Source organism: Pseudophryne corroboree, chromosome 5 (assembly GCF_028390025.1).
Source record: "Pseudophryne corroboree isolate aPseCor3 chromosome 5, aPseCor3.hap2, whole genome shotgun sequence".
Lineage (NCBI taxonomy): Eukaryota > Metazoa > Chordata > Amphibia > Anura > Myobatrachidae > Pseudophryne > Pseudophryne corroboree.
In genome coordinates, this window is record NC_086448.1 from 615,089,346 (window position 1) to 615,099,046 (window position 9,701).

Sequence of the window (9,701 nt, forward strand, 5' to 3'; positions counted from 1 at the left end):
CGCTAGGCAATTAATAAACTACTCTGTTTGGTCTGTGCTGATTAAACTGTAGATACAATATAATAATCCCTGGGTGATGCTGTTACACGTGCCCAATCAGTAGTTACATTTAAACTAAAGGAAGCATTGCAGTCCGAAATTCTCATTTAATCCCCCCGGTGACAGTGTACCCAGAGTATAGATCCATCTAGTTTCCCTCTGAAGCAATGTTCTTGCCCTATTACCTCCACTAAGGGACAGGGGCACATGATCTATCAGTATTGCTCTGATACTTGCTACTCCATGCTTTGCCATTATACAATGGCGCGCAAAGGGTTGATCGCTTGTGCCCTTCTCGTGGGCCTTTTTAATAGCACTTCGATGCAGCGCCATTCTCTCCCGAAACTGCCTAATGGTCTTGCCTACATAGGCAAGACCACAGGGGCAGGTAAGGAGATAGACTACATGAGTAGTGGTGCAGGTTAACCTATGTGCGATTTTTATCTTTCTGCCTGAATGTGGGTGGTTAAAGGTGGTACCTGTGATTAAAGTATTACAGGTTGCACAGCCCAGACATTTATAACAGCCTAATTTAGGCCTCAAAAAGTGTGCCTGTGTGTTCCTCGTAAGTCTAGTGACATCCAGTTTGACCACATGGTCTCCTAAATTGCGGCCCCTCGTGTGGCTAGGCATTATCTTGGTGTCTGCCAGCTCTGATAAGGCCACATCAGTTTGAATAATCGGCCACAGTTGCTTAACCTTTTTTGTTATTCGTGTAGATGCTGTGGTGAATTTGTTCACCCAAGGTAACCTTTTATCTAAACGCTTCTTGGTGCTAGCCCCAAGTACTTGTTCCCGAGTGAGTTTTAGCACCTTCTGCTTAGAGGCCTCCAATTCTTTAATCGGATACCCACGTTCCGCAAACTTATAAAGCATTTTGTCTAGAGCTATTATGGTTTCTTCCTGCTCTGATGTAATGCGTCTTACCCTCAAGAATTGGGAAAAAGGTAACCCCTTACGGAGAGATACCGGGTGGAAACTTTGGTAATTCAATAGGGTATTTCTATCTGTAGGTTTTACATATATAGAAGTTTTCAAGATCCCGCCTGTACTGGTAATGGTAACGTCTAAGAAGTTAATGGACAACTCATCTATAATGTAAGTAAACTTCACTACATGTCCTGACGCATTATGCATATCCCATATGGCCATTAGTGCTTCCCTGGGGCCCTGCCATATTACCAATAAATCATCTATGTATCTCTTATAATACAACAGATGATTAGAGATGGTGGTATCTAACTGAAACATGTGTTTCTCTATCTGGTACATGAAAGCGTTGGCATACGATGGGGCCACCGCCGACCCCATCGCACACCCCGCTACTTGCAAAAAGAATAGGCCATTGAAGAGGAAGTAGTTCCTATGTAATACCTTGTTCAACAACTGCAAAAAGAAAGTGGGCTCAGGGCCCTCATAATTCACATTGCCCTCTATGAGTGACCTCACCGCCTCCACACCCGCATCATGAGGGATGCAGGTGTAGAGGCTTGTGACATCAGCACTACACAATAAGAGGTTCTCAGGCAAAGATTTAAATTGTTGCAATTGTATTAATAACGACGTTGTATCCTTCAAATAAGAAGGTAAAGCCTGTACACAGGGATTCAAGAATGCATCTAGGTATATGGAGATGGGCTGATATAGCGACCTCCTGGCTGATACTATTGGGCGGCCAGGTGGGTCTACCATGGTTTTGTGCACCTCAGGTACCGTGTAGAACAAGGGCACCCTAGGGTACTCAACCATTAATGCTTTACTTATTTCCACCAAAATAATCCCCATATCTCTAGCCTGTACAATCAATGCATCCAGCTCTACTTTATACTCCCTAGTGGGATCTTTTACAAGCTTTTGGTAAACAGTGACGTCATTCAATTGGCGTAGACATTCATTGACATAAGATGTTGTGTCCAGTACCACTATATATATATATATATATATATATATATACTTTGAGGAGAAAGGAATTCTTTAATAACAAACCGGCTCCTGAGACTAAACCAGTACTTCCAGTACAGGTATGTAAAGTAGCTCAGAAATCATTGTTTGATTCCCCTTCTCTGAACCCTTCTATCCGGACATTCACCAGAATGTTAGAAGAAGAGGGGAATAAGGCTACGAGAGAGCTAGTTCCCTTTAATTTATCCAAACAGGAGAAATTAACCCTTAAAAATTTATCAGAGAGGGAAGACATTATCATACGCAAAGCAGACAAGGGGGGTTCTATAGTGGTACTGGACACAACATCTTATATCAATGAATGTCTACGCCAATTGAATAACGTCACTGTTTACCAAAAGCTTGTAAAAGATCCCACTAGGGAGTATAAAGTAGAGCTGGATGCATTGATTGTACAGGCTAGAGATATGGGGATTATTTTGGTGGAAATAAGTAAAGCATTAATGGTTGAGTACCCTAGGGTGCCCTTGTTCTACACGGTACCTAAGGTGCACAAAACCATGGTGGACCCACCTGGCCGCCCAATAGTATCAGCCAGGGGGTCGCTATATCAGCCCATCTCCATATACCTAGATGCATTCTTGAATCCCTGTGTACAGGCTTTACCTTCTTATTTGAAGGATACAACGTCGTTATTAATATAATTGCAACAATTTAAATCTTTGCCTGAGAACCTCTTATTGTGTAGTGCTGATGTCACAAGCCTCTACACCTGCATCCCTCATGATGCGGGTGTGGAGGCGGTGAGGTCACTCATAGAGGGCAATGTGAATTATGAGGGCCCTGAGCCCACTTTCCTTTTGCAGTTGTTGAACAAGGTATTACATAGGAACTACTTCCTCTTCAATGGCCTATTCTTTTTGCAAGTAGCGGGGTGTGCGATGGGGTCGGCGGTAGCCCCATCGTACGCCAACGCTTTCATGTACCAGATAGAGAAACACATGTTTCAGTTAGATACCACCATCTCTAATCATCTGTTGTATTATAAGAGATACATAGATGATTTATTGGTAATATGGCAGGGCCCCAGGGAAGTACTAATGGCCATATGGGATATGCATAATGCGGCAGGACATGTAGTGAAGTTTACTTACGTTATAGATGAGTTGTCCATTAACTTCTTAGACATTACCATTACCAGTACAGGCGGGATCTTGAAAACTTCTATATATGTAAAACCTACAGATAGAAATACCCTAATGAATTACCAAAGTTTCCACCCGGTATCTCTCCGTAAGGGGTTACTTTTTTCCCAATTCTTGAGGGTAAGACGCATTACATCAGAGCAGGAAGAAACCATAATAGCTCTAGACAAAATGCTTTATAAGTTTGCGGATCGTGGGTATCCGATTAAAGAATTGGAGGCCTCTAAGCAGAAGGTGTTAAAACTCACTCGGGAACAAGTACTTGGGGCTAGCACCAAGAAGCGTTTAGATAAAAGGTAACCTTGGGTGAACAAATTCACCACGGCATCTACACGAATAACAAAAAAGGTTAAGCAACTGTGGCCGATTATTCAAACTGATGCGGCCTTATCAGAGCTGGCAGACACCAAGATAATGCCTAGCCACACGAGGGGCCGCAATTTAGGAGACCATGTGGTCAAACTGGATGTCACTAGACTTACGAGGAACACACAGGCACACTTTTTGAGGCCTAAATTAGGCTGTTATAAATGTCTGGGCTGTGCAACCTGTAATACTTTAATCACAGGTACCACCTTTAACCACCCACATTCAGGCAGAAAGATAAAAATCGCACATAGGTTAACCTGCACCACTACTCATGTAGTCTATCTCCTTACCTACCCCTGTGGTCTTACCTATGTAGGCAAAACCATTAGGCAGTTTCGGGAGAGAATGGCGCTGCATCGAAGTGCTATTACAAAGGCCCACGAGAAGGGCACAAGCGATCAACCCTTTGCGCGCCATTGTATAATGGCAAAGTATGGAGTAGCAAGTATCAGAGCAATACTGATAGATCATGTGCCCCTGTCCCTTAGGGGAGGTAATAGGGCAAGAACATTGCTTCAGAGGAAAACTAGATGGATCTATACTCTGGGTACACTGTCACCGGGGGGATTAAATGAGAATTTGGGACTGCAATGCTTCCTTTAGTTTAAATGTAACTACTGATTGGGCACGTGTAACAGCATCACCCAGGGATTATTATATTGTATCTACAGTTTAATCAGCACAGACAAAACATAGAGTAGTTTATTAATTGCCTAGCGGCTGAGGAGGGAATGATTACCATAAGATCCAGTTTTTAACAGACCTTTATGTATAAGTTGTATCACTGCACATTGTTGCTTTTTTGTTTTTTTGTCTTTTTGCTTATGTATGTTTTTGTTTATTATGTTCCTTTAGATCTTTGGCGTCCGTTCCAGCATTGGGTGAACGGTTGCCATAGTGATACCCCTGCTACACCAAGTGCAGCCACGTCATCGGCGGGGTTAGGGAAGTGAAAGCGGCATTGGACACCGGGCAGTGATTGGCGGGCAACAGACCCCATGAGAGACAGCCTGGACCTGGTTGTTGCCATGGGGATGGAGGCGTGGCTAATCGCGCCACAGACATCACCAAGCCGCGACACGGATACTGACGCCGGACACGAGCGGGCGAGCACGGCGTGGAGCAGGTGAGTACACTTAGTTATCTTGTGTTCGTTATGGTTATGGTATTTAAATGTGTTTTTTTGTGATTGTCTCACTTTTGTCTGGCCCTGAGGACGGGGTACAAGCCCCGAAACATGTCGGCTCCACGGCATTAATAAAAGATTAATTCAAGTCTGCTGAGTGCCGCTGCGCTTTTCTACAACTTTACATAGTGACTCCATGTCACTGGGAAGGCACCACAGCATTTCACCTTGGGGACTTTAGGAGTGCCGGGCGCAACATTGCACTATATATATATATATATATATATATATATATATATATATATATATATATATATACTGATCCAGACGAAAACGGCACTCGGAGAACTTGAAGAAGTAAAGAAATTAATTTCAGGTCATTAACGTTTCGGGGTCGCAAGCCCCGTCCTCAGAATGAACACTGCTGTGTTCATTCTGAGGACGGGGCTTGCGACCCCGAAACGTTAATGACCTGAAATAAATTTCTTTACTTCTTCAAGTTCTCCGAGTGCCGTTTTATTCTGGATCAGTATCTAATTGCTCTAACTGGCACCGGAGCAAGCTGATTATGGGATTTGAGTGCCGGCCGTTACTGGAATTATATATATATATATATACACATACACACACATACACAACAGTACTGTGCAAAAGTTTTAGGTAGGTGTGGAAAAACTGCTTCAAAGTAAGAATGCACATTAAGAATATGTGCATGGACTTATCCATCATGCAATAGCATCAGGGAGGCGTCTGATTGGCTCCAAATTTATTCTACAGCAGGACAACGACCACAAACATAAGCCAATGTCATTAAGGACTATCTTCAGAATAAAGAAAAACAAGGAGTGCTGGAGGTAATGATATGGCCCACACAGAGCCCTGACCTCAACATCATTGAGTTTGTCTGGGATTACATGAAGAGACAGAAGGATTTGAGAAAGCCTACATCCACAGCAGATCTGTGGTTAGTTCTCCAAGATGTTTAGAACAACTTCCCTGCTGATTTTCTTAAAAAACAGTACCTACAAGAATAGATGCTGTTTTGAAGGCAAAGGATGGTTACACCAAATATTGATTTGATTTAGATTTCTCTTCTGTTCATTCACTTTGCATTGTGTAAATTGATAAAAAATAAACTATTAACACTTTTATTTTTGAAAACATTTATTAATATATTTTGCACACCTGCCTAAAACATTTGCACAGTACTGTATGTTTGTGTGCACACATCAATAACTAGGAATACACGGGCAATTATATATTATAAAAAATTACATAAAAAAAACTATATAAATCTACAACAAGTTTACAAAACAATCTATTTATACATGTATGGACAGATTTATAAAATACATATTGATCTGTGCACTAATCACCAGTATAGAGGTATTACTGAAATATTCTCCATCTTTTCTCTCTGTAATGCCTCCTATCCTGTCTCTGCAGTGGTGCCTCATGCCTCTCTGTATGAAAGCCTACTGTTTCTATCTCTAGTGCCTTCCTGTTTTTCTGCCTATGATGCCTCCTCTCCTGTCTCTACGGTGGAGTCTTATGCCTCTCTCACTATAGGTAGAAACTCTCTTGAGTTTCTACCTATAGTGCCTCCTGTCTGTGTCTAACTTGGCAACTACAGTATCTGTCTCTATAGAGCCTCCATAGTGCCTCCCGTTTCAATCTATACTGCCTCCGACCTCATTACCTCCTCCACCTCTCTATAGATCCAACCAGTTATATATGTAGTGCATCCTATCTCTTTATATTCTTCCTCTGATTATGATAGGATAAAATGACTGCAGAAAATACAATGAAATAAGCAAAATAAAAAGAAAAAAAATATTGATAATACATAAAATTTTTATTTCATTTTCAGGACCACTGGGGACACAATGAGGACTTTAAAATATGCAACAGCAGACACGTGAAAATCCATACTGCAAATCAGTGCACAGGGCTGTTGCGGATACCCAATAGACATCAATGGAGATAAGTACAGTCATGATACTGTGACGTGAAGTCCGGAATGCAGAAGTGCAAGAGTAGCTCTTCAAAAAACTTTAATAGTGCATACTTGAATCTATCTATCTATCTATCTATCTATCTATCTATCTATCTATCTATCTATCTATCTATCTATCTATCTATCTATCTATCTATTAACAGTTTCTTATATAGCGTCCCCAGAAGTCCTATACTCACACCACACAATAGAGACTCTCTGCAGCACCAGTGCTGCCTGCTTTCAGAGTTACAGCGGCCAGCATTACAACTTCACAATTGGGATAGTAGCAGATGGTGTGCCCATAGCAAAAATGTGCTGTGTGCAAAGCACCGTCTGACCTACACTACATACGGCCCTGACACCACCCACCAAGTATATGCATACTGTAAGAGGGATACCACACTTTCAGCAATAATATGTGACACGCTCCAGTAAAGAAAGCTGTGAATGCAGCCAGCATGTTTAATGTACGTTGTTGACAGTGGACAGGTCGGGTTCAGTATGATTTACTGATGGACACAATACTGGTGGTCATAATCCTGACAGCCATTAACCTACAGTCAAAATACCGACATGGTCTAAATACCGACATTCTTTATGCCGACATGTTAAAAATGCCGACATGGTCAAAATACTGACATTTGAAATGCCGACGTGTCAAAATACCAACATGAGTTTTCGGGGTTTTTTTGGTGCCTATTTCAACAAAGGACCACATGGACACTGTCTAAGTGTACCGCCCCCTTTCTTGGCTTGCTGCTCTTGCAATGCTTCAGGCACGGTGCCTCTCTGCACTCAGCACATTATTATATTCCCCATCCAGGTCCACTAGGATAGTAAAATATGAACAAGTCTGTTTTGGGGCAAAAATTTCTTAAAAACGCATGTTGGCATTTTGACATGTCGGCATTTCAAATGTCGTATTTTGACTGTCATCATTTTGAACATATTAACATAATGAATATCGGTATTTTGACCCATGTCGGTATTTTGACTGTAGGTCAGTGGCTGTCGGGATCATGACCATCAGTATTGTGTCCGTTGGTAAATCAACTGCTACCAAACACGTTACAGCACCTGCAGGAGCCTGGCGCTAGTGAGCGCTGCTGGAGAGAGTTTCTCATGGCCCCTGCTCACTGACCATTGTGGGACGTTCCGAGGTAATGGCAGGGGAAGGAATTATTGTTGGAGGGCCGCCTGACAGATCTGGCTGCTGCCACCGCTAGTGGCGATCTTAACCCCGCAGGAGAAGCCAGAGACAGAGAACCAGAGGTCTGTGGTGTGCGGGACTTTGGTGGCCATTTTAGGGGCAGAGCGGAGCACTAGGAACAGTGCCTTGTAGTAAGAAGAGGCAGGAAGTCTCATATTCACGCTGCAGGACAGAGACTCTGTGCATATATTCAGTACACCGCATACTGGCAACACCCCATAAGACCTGTCATTTAGGAAATGCTCTGACCTTCAAGTCTTCACAATTTGGCCAGTGTCAAAGTGGCTCAGATCCTTACACCTGCCCATTTTTGTTGCTTCCAATGCATCAACTCCAAGAACCTACTCTCCACTTGCTGCTAAATTTATCCCACCCCTTTACAGTTGGCATTATAACTGATAATAATCAGGCATATCTAAACTAATTAGAAACAATCATATCAAGCAAGCAAACAAACATATCAGAATTTTAGAACACTTAAATCATCATGATGTATTATTAAATAAATCAGACCTTTCTCAAAAAATAGTGTGTATACATATCTATTTCGTTATTAAGTTGCTGTTGAATTTTTTGCATATAAAAATATAACTATATAATTTAAGCTGCAAATATACTTTGGAATAGGCAAAAATATTTTTAAAGGAATAGAAAAAGTCATTTTTTTTTTTACTTTTGCAAAAGCTGCAAACAGAACAGTGGTATATATTGCTGATACAGTGCCACCTAGTGGTTACAGTCCTAACTGTGTACAAAACATGCAGAGAGAATTTATAGCTGAGGTTATTTCTATCATAGGAAGATAAGCATGCAAGTTCTCAGCACAGATTCCCTTACCAGTGTAATTGTGCAACATGGATTTAGGTGTCTGTACTATGACATGCTCACCTGGACTAGATATACAGGTACTAAAGCCTGACAGTGATCCCCTTAAAAAAAATTCTATTTTGTGAGTCCCAGGCCCTACAATTTCTGATGGCAGCCCTGATGAATTGATGGTTGCAATTTCTCTGTATGTATTAAAAAACATTCCATGGAGAAATTATGGATTGCATCAGTATTACGCTGATGTGATATAGGGAAACAGTGATCGCTAGATGGTGCGATTCTGTAACACCTCCTTGTTTTTATACATTGCAGCACTAAGACATCCTTTTATCGCTGCATAAGTGGTGGTGCAGAGTGGCGTAACTGTAGAGGGTGCAAGGGATACAGCTACTGTGGGGTCCTGTGGCTTGGGGTTGCCCCAAAGGTAATCCCACTGCACCCTCTAAAAAATGTACTTTTACTTACTGCTTCTGCGCCGGGTTCAGGGCCCGGCAGTTTACTTACTGGTAGGGAGGAGGGAGGCAGTGAGCTTGTTCTACAGAATCCGGAAGCATGGCTGCACCTGCAGTAGCAGCACCTGGGCAGCGTGGCTGATGGATGAGCAGTGATTGTGCGTACACAGTGCCACATCTGTGAGCAGCGCACAGCCGCTACGGCAGGCGCAGCCACGCTTCCGGATTCTCTAGAACAGTGATGTCACATGTCGGGTGCAGGGGGTGCGGCCCACACCTGGGTGTTACCCTCAGATAGGATAACACCAAAGTGCCGGCTCTTCTGCAGTGACAGGAGCTGAGTGCTGCAATGTGATAATCTCCTGCAGCATTCGGCTCTTGTCACACATGAAGTGCCGGCACTGCACTCAGCTCAGTCTCCGGGGGCAGCCAGCAACTTCGGGGATGCTGGACATGCCCCCGGATTGAATGAACAAAGACCCCAGTGAGGCCACGCCATTTTGTTAGGTCACACTCCCTTTTTGGGTGGCCCCACCAAAGGCGCGTGGGGGTTGGTGGGGGGGATGATAGT

At 42.8% G+C, this 9,701-nt stretch overlaps 1 long non-coding RNA gene across 1 annotated transcript in view; it reads right to left on the reverse strand.

Moving 5' to 3' along the window:
- LOC134929262 (uncharacterized) overlaps positions 1-9,301 on the reverse strand; it is a 36,614-nt gene extending 27,313 nt beyond the window's left edge. The window contains exon 1 of the long non-coding RNA XR_010178427.1: positions 9,183-9,301. This is a non-coding gene — a long non-coding RNA (uncharacterized LOC134929262). The remainder of the gene's footprint in view (positions 1-9,182) is intronic.
- Positions 9,302-9,701: the final 400 nt, after the last annotated feature.